We start from the raw sequence: 14,442 nt of genomic DNA on the forward strand, positions 1-14,442 counted from the left end.
AATATATATTTTGAGTTTCAAAGTTTAAAAAGTTGCGATAGTTTGTCGATGTAACTTTAAAAACCTAAAATGCAACTCAACTAAAATTTAATTTTTCAACACAAATAATTTCTTTTGAAATAACGGTAACAAAATTATTCAAGCTTAGTATTTCAACTAAATTACATTTTTTTAATATTTATTTTGAACAACACACTAAGTTGTAAGTTTAAAATACGTCGATGTCATACATATTTATTATTAAGTTTAAATCTAACATTGCTATTTCGTAATTTCGTTTCGTTGGTAAGGACTTAAATACAAAAAATTAATAACATAAAACGTCATTATATGCATACATGGCACCGTGACCATTGTGTTTTCAAAATCGCCAACTTGAACACGGCATTAGAGAGAAAATTACATAAATTTTAAATTAACGCAGTTAAAACTATGTGTTAAATGTTGCATTAACAAACGAAATACCATTTGGTTATTTGAATGATTCTCGCAAAGCGGAGTATTATTGAAAAAATGTTATGGACATATGCCATTGCTGGTGTAACCCAGCAATGGCGTATGTCCATAAAATATGTTAATTAAATACTGTTTCTCTGAAAGTGCATATACTCAGAGGAGCATTCCGTCTGTAAAATGTTTGCAAATTTAAAATAGGCTTTTCACCACTTACTCGTGACCTTAAGATTAAAAATAAAATATACAATCTCTCAAAATTGTTTATTAATTTTGAAATATTGCTCTTAGTTATATTTGCTTTAGAATCTTGAGTAGTGTTAGCCATAATGACCAAATATAAGCGATTTTAAGTAAATCATACGTGAAATTCAATACAGATGAATTTTATACCTGAACTGCATCGATTACAATAGCAATAAAATCGTTCCTTACATTAGAAACAACCTGTCATGTCAGTTTTACTATATACAAACATTTGAATATTTATCATGATTTTCAGTCAATTACTCTAAGCCAAATAAGTGATATAGTTTACTAAACAGTTATAAATAAAATTATATATTTAGTTTACATCATGATTTACTCAGGAAAATTTAACTATGGTAACTATTTATTGACAAACTAGCATTTATTTTATTCCCATATTAAATATTTTGAACTCTTCCCAACAATTATGCAATCCCTAAAAAAATGGTATAAAAAAGTATTATTTCACAATAAAACTATGTTATTAAATACAACAGAGTGTTTAGATTATTTACACTTTTTATACACAAATTATACATTATAATACTTAATTGATCAGAATAATATTGCGTAATTATTTTTTTTGATAGTTTCACAATACATTACATTTTTGTGAACAAAACATTTATGATTTATGAAAGTCTATAGAACACCAACAACTATGCATCGTAACAATTATATTACCTATTCTCTATAAATATCAAATAAAACATTTATCCACGACTTCGAATCATCTTTTACAATTTGATAGAAACTTCAACGGAAAGTTTTAATTGTATTATATTTAATAAAAATTGTAGGCCTTGAATTTTTTTGTAGGAACTATGCTACCTTTATCTTAAACATTTAGGGCCAAGATAATGCGAGTTACATTTGGTTGTATATTCGTTAGTAGGCCTACGGGTATCTTATGTAAGGGCTGAATTACATTTATTTTACTTCACACAGTTAGGCCTAAGAGACCTCGACACTATAAGCTTAAAATTCCTAGTTTTTTGTAGACTCTACTTTTATTTATTTCACTGTGCACAGTTGGTTGACAATTCCTATCATTGCTATCGGTTCTAGATAACTTTTATTTTACCAAACGCAGCTATTGGCAATTCGTAGCATTTGTGTAGACCACACATTACATTTAGTTTACTGTATATGTAGATGACAATTCCTGGCAGTTTTGCAGGCTCTACGTTACACTTCTTTTTATTGTTTTCAGTAGTTGACAATTCATGGCAGTTTTGTAGGCTCTAAGTTACATTTGTTTTACTGTTCTCATTAGGTTGACAATTCCTGGCAGTTTTGAATGCTCTATAAGACATTTGTTTTACTGTTCTCAGTAGATTGACAATTCCTGGCACTTTCTTACGCTTGTTATTCTGTTATCAGTAAGTCGACAATTCCTGACAGTTTTGTAGGCTCTACGTTACACTTGTTTTACTGTTCTCAGTAGGTTGACGATTCTTTGCAGTTTTGAAGGCTCTAAGTTACATTCGTTTTACTGTTCTAGTAGGTTGACAATTCCTGGCAGTTTTGTAGGCTCTTCGGTACAATTAGTTAACTATGGGCGGTTGGGCCGAAGGCGCTTCTTGGTGTGGTACTTTCGCTCTCTGCCAAGCGGCTGTGCGGCCGGCTTGCCGTGGCCTCTCTGGAAGGGCCTGATGTCTCCTCAGTCGGAGAACTCAGTCTAACTTCAGACTCCACTTTTTTTTTGGATTTTTTTCCATTTTATCGAGACCAAAGTTACTAAGAAAATGACAATATCTCTCACGTTCACTAAATAACATAATTTACTATGACTATTAATAATATTATTCGCACCGAAAAAATAAAAGAAAATAAATTGAAATTTACCACATGATATTGACAAATTTTATTGTTTTTAACATTTAACGTATATTGATAAATTATATTATCTTAACTGGTTTAGATAAAAGTTTTAACTCAAACATTTTTCCACTGCTTTTATTTTTAAAAACGCTTGGTTTTTGTTCACAAAATAATACTTTACTTAAAAATCTATTTTCAATGAATGACTGTTAAATGCGATTTCAAATAAATGATTATACAAAGTCCTGAAAATATATAACCTTTTAAACTTACATAATTTATTCTTATTTTCTCTACCACCTTATAAAATAGATCATTAAAATTTTCCAAATTCCTTCCGAAGGTTCATTAAAATCTTGCATTATTAACATAAATTTTCCAATTATTATTTTTCAGAATGACTAACAGAAGTTTGTGATACTAACACATCTGAGTATAAACTATTAACTAACATCCAAATAATTTTTAATTAAAACAATTCACTCAGAAAAATAATATGAAAATAAAATTGAACTAGCAATAATTAAAATAATATTCACCAAGTAGGATAAATTATAAAACTGTTAACAAATTAGGCCTATGAAACCCTTTAAACAATTAATATTTTATGAAGTAAAGTCACATTGATTAGTATAGGGTCTATGCAAATTACAAGTGTATTTCCCGCAATGGCCCTAATTTGTTTTTTAGTTTACATAAAATATATATTTAATACAACTTATTTTTATACATGCATTATGTTCCTACATGTTAAGTTACAATTGAAAGGTCGTCAAAATTTAATTAATTTTATTTTGATTACAAAAACGATCTATTTTACAAATTATTTGTTTCCATAGCGTTTCAAGTAATTGCGTGCATTTTCAGCCATATGGTGTAAAGAGCTTTGCCAATATACCTATATATATATATATATATATATATATATATATGCTATAAGTTACTAACATTTCTTAGTTTTATTATTGTTGTCTGATTACGAAACTCTGTACATTACTAAAAAATTACATGTTTGGTCTGAATAGTAGTTGTTACTGCGAATGTTTCACAATCGTGTTAAGGTGTAAGCTCTATACAAAGTCTTGAAGTTGGTGTTAATTATGGGCCACACATTTGTGACATATTTTTTTCTTCAATTATTTTTTAGCAAATTAATACTTATCTCATAATTTATTAAAATATTTAAAATGATGTAAAATCTCTCGTTTATGAGTTATAATTATTAAAGCTCTAAAGCTTTATAGGAAAACAAAAAATAAATATAGGGAATGATTCCAAGAAAGCTTAATTTTGGAAGCTATCAGCCCCCTATAGTTAAGATGTATATTTTCCTAATACTATGAGCCCCTCACCCTATTCTTGCCACCCTACAACTCTATGTGAAATATGTATTAGCAAATATTTAAAAATTGTTACATATTTCCATAAAGTTTCTTCATTTATATCCAGAGAAAATTAGTCATGGTCTTTACTAGCACCCTGCCGGCATAGGTTTAATTTTGTAGGTTGCTTTTAAAGAACAGTGAAAATATGTTTTTGCCAGCACACACACAAACAAATATTAATTTATCTAAAAAATTAGCTATTCGTGTGATATTTAAGGCACAAGTACAGTCCCAAGAGTTAGTGAGTTAACATAGAATAAACATCCTCTTTACTACGAAAAAAATTAATTTATCTAATACAATTATTTATTTAGTTGCTAATGTTATGAGGGTTAAAGATGACATAGGTAATCAAAATAAAAGTAAATGGCATAAATCCTCGACAGATTACTTGAACCATTTTCATAAAGTAATATATACCTATACATGCGCTTTCGACTTTGTTATATGACTATTATTCCTAGAATTATATGTAATTTAGAGCTTTAAAAATAATAGTATTTATCAACGTGTTTTCCCAAAAATTATCTTTTTATTTAGGTATGAGATAATTAAAAATTACTAGATACGAAATTTAAATCAAATCGATTTTATAAGAGTTTAAATATAAGTTACTTACTTAAAGTAGGATATATCATTGAAATGTGAAGTGTTAGTGTTTTTGAACCATTTTTTTTAACATTAAATAAATTAAATGCATACAAAATAACAAAACCTATGAAATATAAATAATGTAGCCGAAATCGGTTAAGTGAAAGCATACTTAGTGAGAGGGGAGGGCGGCGCACACACGCCTAGGTACACAGATAGAAAGGTTAGCTTTTAAGCTACATTTCGTTTGGAAAATAGACTTGTAAAAATTAATATCCTCCACAGTAATATAACGAAGAGAAGTTATTAAAGATTTTTTTTTATAATTAAGTAGTTTTATACATTTTCTACGCACCCCCGACAAATATTACGTAAACTGTGAGTGGCAATACACAATTCTATGTTTGCTCTTTCCTTTATACCAACACTAATTTGACTTAAATACGGTAAGCGTAACTTTAAAATCCAAGCTACAAAAAAAAAAAAAAAAACTTGTGTAGGATTAAAATATATAAGGCTTACCTAGCCTTGTGCTGCAATAGAAGTTGATGTCCGCGGAAAAAACAGCCGGGACCCCAGTTGTGACTTTCGCACACATCGACCCGCGCTCGGCCCGCTGGTGAGCACACAAGATGGCCGCCGCGCGGTGGCTGTTCCTTCTCCGCGCCTCAGTGCCCACGAAGTACACAGTTATAATCAGTGCTTCATCGCCACGCACGAGCGCGACGCATTTCAGCTCGCGTCTCCATCTTCGTAATTTGAAGGGAATATTTCGAAAAACGCTCAATGATATTGTGTGAAGTTTCCGTTGGAATTTCTTCTTTTGGTACAGCCAGGAAAAATATTTTAAAATCAAATAACATATTGTTGTTAGAAATAAACGTTAGTCATCAAAACATAAGAATTAAAAGTAAAATATTTTAAAATTAAATAACATATTGTTGTTAGAAATAAACGTTTGTCATCAAAGCATAAGGATTAAAAGTCACACTGCAGATTTATGCTGAGGTGTTGACGACTTTCATCAAAGTCAATTTTTTATAAGTAAATTTTTATAAGTGATGTTGAGTTGGTTGTGTGTCGTGTCTTTGTTTTCTGTCGCACATTGCGCAGTTTATGAACTATTGGCCTATTTGCGATATTGCCGTCTGCATCATGTAACTCGTAACATCGTGATGTAAAGCGAAACGTACTTTGTAACTAAAAACGGGCGATGAAACCAATCATGTTACAAGCCCCGAAGGGGAAAAAAATACAAATGTGTGGCCCATAATTAACACCAACTTCAAGACTTTGTAATAGAGCTTACACCTTAACACGATTGTGAAACATCCGCAGTAACAACTACTATTCAGACCAAACATTTAATTTTTTAGTAATTTACAGAGTTTCGTAATCAGACAACAATAATAAAACTAAGAAATGTTAGTAACTTATAGCATATATATATATATATATATATATATATATATATATAGGTATATTGGCAAAGCTCTTTACACCATATGGCTGAAAATGCACGCAATTACTTGAAACGCTATGAAAACAAATAATTTGGAAAATAGATCGTTTTTGTAATCAAAATAAAATTAATTAAATTTTGACGACCTTTCAATTGTAACTTAACATGTAGGAACATAATGCATGTATAAAAATAGGCTGTATTAAATATATATTTTATGGTTCCATAAATATAATTTCAGGAATATCCATACAAGTAACAGTAAATATCTGGCTAAAGCGTCCTGGCAGAGAGACACAGAAATAATAAAAATAAAGGGTATTAAATCACAAACAAAAAGCTGAAATTTTCAATAGTATCAGGAGTTTTACAACGTATAACAGAGAAAACAACACAATTTTATAATCAGAAGGAAAAAAAATACCAATAACGTACTATTGTTTGAAAAGCATGAAAGCACAAATCGGGGGAAAAAAAGACTTCTTGGAAGATTAATTTACTTAAACAGCTTTTTGTTTTCACGGTATTATATATATCAACGATATTTAATTTCACAGGAAACCAAAATACATTTTCTTATGGCCTAATTTAGTGTTGAAGTATGTAATTTGGTCGATAATTTTTTAAGGTGTTTAAAAGATATACCACCACTATGTTTAAATTAAAAAAAAAATCGTGGTCCTATTTCAAAGGCATTCAAACTTGTAGTAAATTTTTTTACAGACGTGGCGACTCTGTTGAAAATTACAACTCATTTACGTCCTTTTCTACAAAAAAGAATGTACCTCAAAAAGTAAAGAGATCGTATTCGAAGAAAACATACCCAGGATTCCAACTCCCGAGATTTGTGTTCCGTTGCAAACAGGGTAAACGTAGCTGTAAACTTAAGCAGCTATTAAAAGATTTGTTAACACAAAATGATTTCAGTGAACTCATTTTCAAAGAAAGTAAACTAATAACCCATAAGTTTTACAAGTATTCATAAATTTACGAAGATAAATTAATGATTTGTACTTTGTAAACTTAAGTAAATATTTTTAACATATTATTATAACTTAATTAGGTTAAAATACGCCAAATGATATTTTTTTTGCTTCAGCTTTATACACAATCTGTATACGACCATACAAGTAAAACCTGCCTGACCATGGAAAACCCAAACTTTTTACTCATCTATCTTTTTTACGAATTATTGTATAAGAAGCTTGACCAGATAAAACAGCGACAGGGCACACATTTCTAGGCGTGTATACACATGAAAAGATTAAAAAAATATACATTCTTGGATGTGTAAGGGTAAATATATAGTAATTTATTCCTGTGTTTGTTCGACCATTTACGTGCTACCTGCGACGTTGTCTCTAAAAGGCACGCATCAACATGTGCAAAATGGCTAGAAATTGTGCCTCGCGGATGCGTGTTTAGTACAAACTGCAAAATCGTGCCAAATGTTTTTTCCCAACAAACATTTTAATTATTATTTCTTTGACATTATGATACCCTTGGGCATCAGTTCGTTGTATTTTTTTCCCAATTAATTGCTTGAAACGGAAAACGAATTTGTAGACGTATGAAAACAACAATGTTCGACTCAACTATATTGATCTTCTAGTACAATTTTAACACACGTGTCAAAATTTCCATCGATACACATTCCCTAAAAAATTTCTGAAGGCAAAAACAAATATCTATAACAATCTAACATATCATGTCAGCCAGGTGGATCGGACAAGTGTGTGTGACTCACTGCTAGGGAAAACGTACCAGCTCCCTGCCACATCCACGCAGTCGCGTCTCTCTGATGTCCGACTGTTGTCCGACCGTGTTGTCTGATAAGTTTTCTCTAGTAGTTACGGTTCTAATTCACCTAATACATAGGGATCAGCACAGTAGATTGCTATAAACATTTATCTTGACTTTACTCTAGAGCTTTATACAAAATAGATTTCAATGAAAATATGTATTAATGGAATCACGATATTTTTTTTAAAAATATTTAATTAAAAGTTTAATATATATTTGGGCCAAACATTTTATTTCCGTGCCTAAATATGTTTATCAATTTATTTACATTTATTATTATATAATTTCCTAGCATTTTAGGTTGTTTCGTTTTACATTTTAAATCAACTTAATGGAAAACTAATACAACAAAATGGTGCCCATGACGAAATTATTAAAATTTACAAATGAAACTTTTGCTTGGATAAAATTTGTTTTCATTCAATTTTATAGTTTGTTTGTACTCGCGACATTGTTCAAAACGTCAGATGCAGATGTTGCAGTCTGAACTGCCAGCTTCACCACGCGACTGTACCTGACGTCACAGGTCCCGGGAACCAATAAAATGCTATATCCTACTCGTCAGACTGCTCCTGCCTCGTGTGGTGGTCGTGGTGGGGCTTGTATCTCTGCGGCGCAGCACGGCGCGGTACGACGCGGTACGGCGTGGTACGGCGCAGCACGGCGTAGCACGGCGCAGCACGGCGCGGCACGGCGCAGTACGGCGCGGCACGGCGCAGTACGGCGCGGTACGGCGTAGCACGGCGTAGCACGGCGCGGTACGGCGTAGCACGGCGTAGCACGGCGTAGCACGGCGCAGCACGGCGCAGCACGGCGTAGCACGGCGCAGCACGGCGCAGTACGGCGCGGTACGGCGTAGCACGGCGCAGCACGGCGTAGCACGACGCAGCACGGCGCAGCACGGTGCAGCACGGCGCGGTACGGCGGAGCACGGCGCGGTACGGCGCAGCACGGCATGCTGCTCGGTCTACGGTCGCAAGCAGAATGAGCGCACGACTACGAGAGCAGAAGTAGGGCACACCGAAATTTCGCATATTCCTTTGGTCGTAAGGTAGACTGAAGACATGTATATTTTTGAATTTACTTTATGTTTGTATAACATTTCTCTCGACATTCCCCTTTACTACTGTGGGCCAGTCAACTACGATCTAGCGGTTTAGTGAGAGAATCACGTACACTTTCTCCAAAGAAGGGGAGTTTCTGCGGAAAGAGGTCAGCCAATAGGAAAGTATATATGGGCAGATAATACATAAGACTATGCATTTCAGCGTGACATCAAATTCAGTAAAATTTCTAGGTGTTTAGCTTCACGTGTCGCTTCCATATGCTAACTACAGCAGTGCATTAAACCTTAAATTTGATAAAATTGTAAACTTCTTATGGCTAAATAAAATGTTCTTTATATAAATGTTTTATTTGAAAAAATATTAGAATAATTTTAAAAGTGTTTAAATACCAATGATAATTTTTAGTCCATAAGTAGTAGATGTAAATGGGCATCCGGGGACTGGCTTCTGGCTGTGGTGTCTGTGGTGTTTTCCGCCATCTTGGATTGTGACGTCACGGCGACCATCTTGGATGGTTGTGACCTTGACCTTTGACCTTGACCTTGACCCCGACGGCCATTCTGGATCCGCCATCTTGGATCCGCCATATTGGATGACGTCATGTGTTCTAGAAAATTCCGGCGATGTGTTTTCCGCCATTTTGAATTATGACGTCACCGTTGCAATTTCCGTTACGGCCGCCATCTTTAAAATCTTTATTTATTACCCGATTTTAATGAAATTTTTTTTAAAAATTATAAAAAAATTCAAATAATAAAATTTTAATAAAAAATATAAAAAAAAATACATTTACTACACGGAGCTCGGAGTCCTCATTTCGAACCCGACGAGTGCAAAAAAATAAAAATGGCGACCGATCCTTCCCCCCGTGGTGGCTGCTGGCATACTGACTCCCAACCACTTTTTTTCAAAAGCATATATATCGTTACCTAGTATGACGTCATGTCCGCCATCTTGTCTTCGATGCTGGAAGCCATCATCATCATTGTATCGTCGGCTAGAGTGCGCCAACGTCATGTTAGTTTAGTTCGTATCCGCTAGAGTGCAGTAATCATTTATTGCTGTGACACCCGCCATCTTGTCAATTGGTCGCCATCTTGAAAATCCGTAATTATTTAGCTAGAAATTCGGGAAAAGTTCCAAAATTCATTAAATAAATCACTCATTAACTTACATATTGATTCGATCCGCTCCTGCTCCCTGTTCGATACCCGACCGATGCAATAATGTTTAATTTATGTAAAAAAAAATTAATTTCCATAAACCATGTTCAAAATTCATTAAATAAATTTGTAATCTATATACTGATTGATTAGATCGACTTAGGTCCTTGTTCGATCCCTGGCCGATACAAAACAACTTTAATATTTTAAAAAAGTATCACTAAAGTGTAAGGTTTGAGAAAATAAAAACACCACAAAGTCTTTTAAAAAATACTTTTATTACATACATACTACACTACTACAAGTACAAAAAAATACACAGACAAATTACTAAAGTTTTGTGGATTTCTCGACGTCTGCATCTGCCACCCACGAATTAAAGCGAGGTGGAAAGCCCCACCACTTGACGTAGGACAGTCCATTTCTTCGTTTTATAATCTTCTCCACCAAGTACGTATCGGGATACAACGTAGGCTGAATCTCTTCGGCATAGAAGCCGCCACGGATAGGTTTGTGGTCCAAATCTTCGAGGTAGTAGGTCCTAGGCTCTGATTCACGAACATGTGTCACACGGAAAAGTTCGGGACTCCAGTTTGCAGTGAAACCTTTCTCGAAGATACCTTTCTGCTTGGAGATTCGCACAATGTCACCGACGTTAGCTTTGCGCTTTCGTGGATCTTTCTTCTTCGTGTTGGAAAACACTGTTTGAAGCAGGCGATTGTCCGTTACGTCCTTTGGCTTCATTTTCCTGGTAGAATGGACCGTGGAATTACACTCGCTTATTAGTTTCGGTAAGATGTCAAGCCACTTGTAATTTCCGTTAGCCGTGAACTGTCGCCACATCTTGGAACGCAAATTTCTGTTAAACCTTTCGACAACGGAGGCCTTGACGTTACTAAATGTAGAGTAGTGTTTGATGCTATACTTCTTCATCAAAGCCTTGAAGGTTGCATTGTAGAATTCTTTCCCGAGGTCCGTTTGCAGGTGCGACGGTACACGTCCATCACGCAAAATATTGTTCATTGCCTTGGCTACGTCAGTTGCAGTCTTTGATTTTACAGGTCTAGCCCAAGCGAACTTGCTATAAACATCGATGACTGTCAACATGTACTTGAAACCTTTATTCAATCGGGAATACGGTATCATCTCAACAAGGTCCGCCTGGAATAAATCATCAATTCCACGAACTACTATGACTTTGCGACGAAGGTATTTTCGTCTAGCAGGAGCATGAAGTTCGCGAGCGATTCCGGTTCGACTCATTGTATGTAGCCGGCTTCCCTCAGTTCTTCAAGTATGGAGACTATTTCGTTGATGTGCGAATAGTTACCTACACTAAGCGAAGCATGTAGAATTCTAAGGCGATCAACTAATTCATTAGGGTCGTCCCAATATACATAGTCAAATATCTGACCACTTTCTAGCTTTTTTAAACCTTCTCCGTGTATTGTTAGTTCACTGAAGAGATTAGCGAGAATGTCCATTTTTTCATGATCTACGTCTTTATATACACCACTATCTGGATCGTTATCGCGAAATTGTGCATTGGTTAGCTCTAGCAGTTTTTTGTACTCTTGTAAGTCGTTGTGAGAATATCCTTTAGGCTCCCTGCGAAACAGTAATTCGTACAGACCCGGAGTCCCGCGTTTTTGAACGCTTCTACGCGCACGATATTTCCTGGTAGAAAGTCTATTTCTTTAGCACCGATGAACCACTTATTATGTTTTCTGTACACTCCGTAGGTCGTGTCATTATTCCGGCTCGTAAACGATATCAGGTATGGTCGGACCATTGCATTAACTTGATGTCCCTTTTTCGGTATTTTCTTCTTGTGCATGGACTCTGTACTTGTTAAGTCCTCTTCTTCTCGATCTGGTTCATACTTTCTCTTCTTTACAGTCGGCATTTCATCTTCAACTTCTGTCTTCACAATGATGGCTGGTTCTTCCTTGTTTTTAAGTTCGTCGAGGCAACTAGTGATTGGTTTAAATATCTCCTCATTTTCCATCTCACGTGCAAGTCTGGTTCGTCTAGCAAGTAAATATTTTTCACGAACAGACTGTATAGCTCGATGAAGGTCACTAGCCAGGTCCGACATTGTACTGGCTGAAAACTTATTGCAAGACCTCCTTTTATACTTTTTTATTCGTTCGCAGAAACTTCTTTCTTGTGTTTAGCAAAATCTGAATTTGTTGACAAGTGAGATAGTGATGCTTTCAGACTACTTTGAAAAGTTCTCAGATCGTCACGTCTTTGTGCATTCGATACTTCGATCATGTCGCGAATGCGAGAATCCGAGGCTTCCACACGCTGGTCGATGGCAACGAGATACTCTAGTAATTCGTTTTTCACACTTTCCACCTTTTGAGCCAGTAGCGAAATGTATTTGCGGATATCGCTGTCATGAGACTTGAGAGCAGTACGTAAGTTTCGACTGCTACGACCGAATTTTGAAATGCTATGACTCATGTTTGGCAATAAACTGATCGAAACCTCGTCTGTACCTGCCCTTATATAGAGGCCAGTCTTTGACTATGACTAGGAATCCGTGTTCTTCTTTCCAACACAAGGAGCACATGTCTTTGAATTCCTGGAATGTCATGTCGGTGTTTACGTGATCGTCGTAAGCGTGGCGTAAATTAAGTTCGTCCATGCGAAAAAGTACTATGACATTCGCGTTGTCTCGTAGGAGATGTTTTGGAATACGACTGTACGTCTGACACAGGTAAACACAGTCTACCTTGGCGTGTCTGCCCATGGAAAAGTACTCTTGTATTATGCCTTGTTTCTCGCACATTACATCGTCGAAAACAAACACGGAATTAGGCTTTGCTTCGTTTGGAGGTACAACATCGGTATTATCGCTAAACGGAAAATACTCCACACCATCCACCGAGCGTAGAACAGTAGCTAGACGCTGGTACTTTGGCTGTTGCAACGACTTGGAATACAAGTAAATGTTCTCGAACCGAAGACCGTTTGGTTCCTCCAGTAAACTCAGTAAAACACACGTTTTACCGCATTTGGACGGACCCGCCATTATGCATCGTACGGTAGAAGGCAACAGTAAGCCATGTCGTGATTCACGCGCACTAAATACATCGTCTTGCGTAATGCGCACGGGCAAACACACGTCTTGCTTGACGACCTGCATTGTACTAAAGTAATTGTATAAAATCAAACACATTTATACTTTCTGGTCAGTTGTGCGTAATGACTCGAAGAGGTAAGAACAAAAAATACGTCGGCGCGGGACTCGTGAACTCGCTGATAAACAACCTACCATTCGAGCTACACATTCCCGGCTACAGATTTTGCGGCCCCGGGACTAAACTAGCGAAAAGGTTAGCTCGAGGTGACGTGGGCATTAATTCTCTGGACGAAAAGTGCAAGCAGCACGATATCGCATATTCATTAAGCAAGGATCTGGAATCTAGGCACAGAGCAGATCAGATATTGGCACAGGAAGCCGAAGATATAAGTAAATCGTCGAACGCGGGACTAGGAGAGAAAATCGCAGCGTGGGGCGTATCTAAGATCATAAAGGCAAAGACGAAATTAGGACTGGGTGCTCGTCGAACCAGCTCCATCAAGTCAAAGACTAACTCACGCAAGACCAAGAAGCGCAAGACTGGCGCAGGCATGCGAAAAGCCAAGCAAAAATTACAGACTCTCGACAAGAAGATTATAGGAGGATTTCTTCCTTTGCTTTTGCCTGCATTGGGTGCTCTCGGCGGCCTCATCGGTGCAACGAGCGGTATAGTGCGGGCAGTCAACACTTCGAAGAATGAGCGCAAGCAGTTAAAAGAAGCACAGCGACACAATGCCAACATGGAAGCCATTGCCATCGGTAAAAAAAACGGCGCAGGACTGTACTTACGACCTCACAAGACAGGACGAGGCATGAGGAAGAAACGAATGAAAAAATCCTAAGTTCATTGCCGAAACGTCCGCTCACCAACGTAGATTTAATAAAGTACACACGCAAACTGAAAATTCCAAATTTCCGCGGCGTGTTTATGCGAGATACGTTGCCCAGCAAGCCAAACACACGTGAGTGCGCCATAATTAATTTAGATACGTCGACGGGTCGCGGCACGCACTGGGTAGCCTATGTAAAGACGGGAAACATGGCCGAGTACTACGATAGTTTCGGTAATTTACGGCCTCCGCCAGAACTGCGACAGTACCTGGGCCGGTCCACTACATTGTTTTACAATTACGAAACGGAACAGAGGCCTAATCAAACAAACTGCGGACACTTGTGTCTTCGCTTTTTAACAAACAAAAAATTAGCTGACAAATAAAAAAAATTGCTACTTAAAGGTTGTGCAGTGATGATAATTTATTAGTCATGTCGATAACACTTACCTTGACAGGTCACGCATCTGAGCTGCGGGCGGTTCATTTCCCGCCTCTGGATTTAGACGGAGAATGGTGTATCG

The 14,442-nt window shown here is 36.3% G+C and overlaps 1 protein-coding gene across 20 annotated transcripts in view; it reads right to left on the reverse strand.

Moving 5' to 3' along the window:
• The window catches only part of LOC134529441 (uncharacterized), a 631,226-nt gene that overhangs the window by 357,592 nt on the left and 259,192 nt on the right, over window positions 1–14,442 (reverse strand). The window contains exon 1 of one of the 20 annotated variants that reach the window (XR_010074586.1): window positions 5,025–5,129. The exons of 18 other annotated variants lie outside the window; for them this stretch is intronic. The gene's annotated coding sequence lies outside the window, so the exon portion shown is untranslated. Of the gene's footprint in view, window positions 1–5,024; window positions 5,153–14,442 lie in introns of those variants that run through there. One more of the 20 variants, XR_010074593.1, reaches the window with a different exon arrangement.

Source organism: Bacillus rossius, chromosome 2 (genome assembly GCF_032445375.1).
Source record: "Bacillus rossius redtenbacheri isolate Brsri chromosome 2, Brsri_v3, whole genome shotgun sequence".
Lineage (NCBI taxonomy): Eukaryota > Metazoa > Arthropoda > Insecta > Phasmatodea > Bacillidae > Bacillus > Bacillus rossius.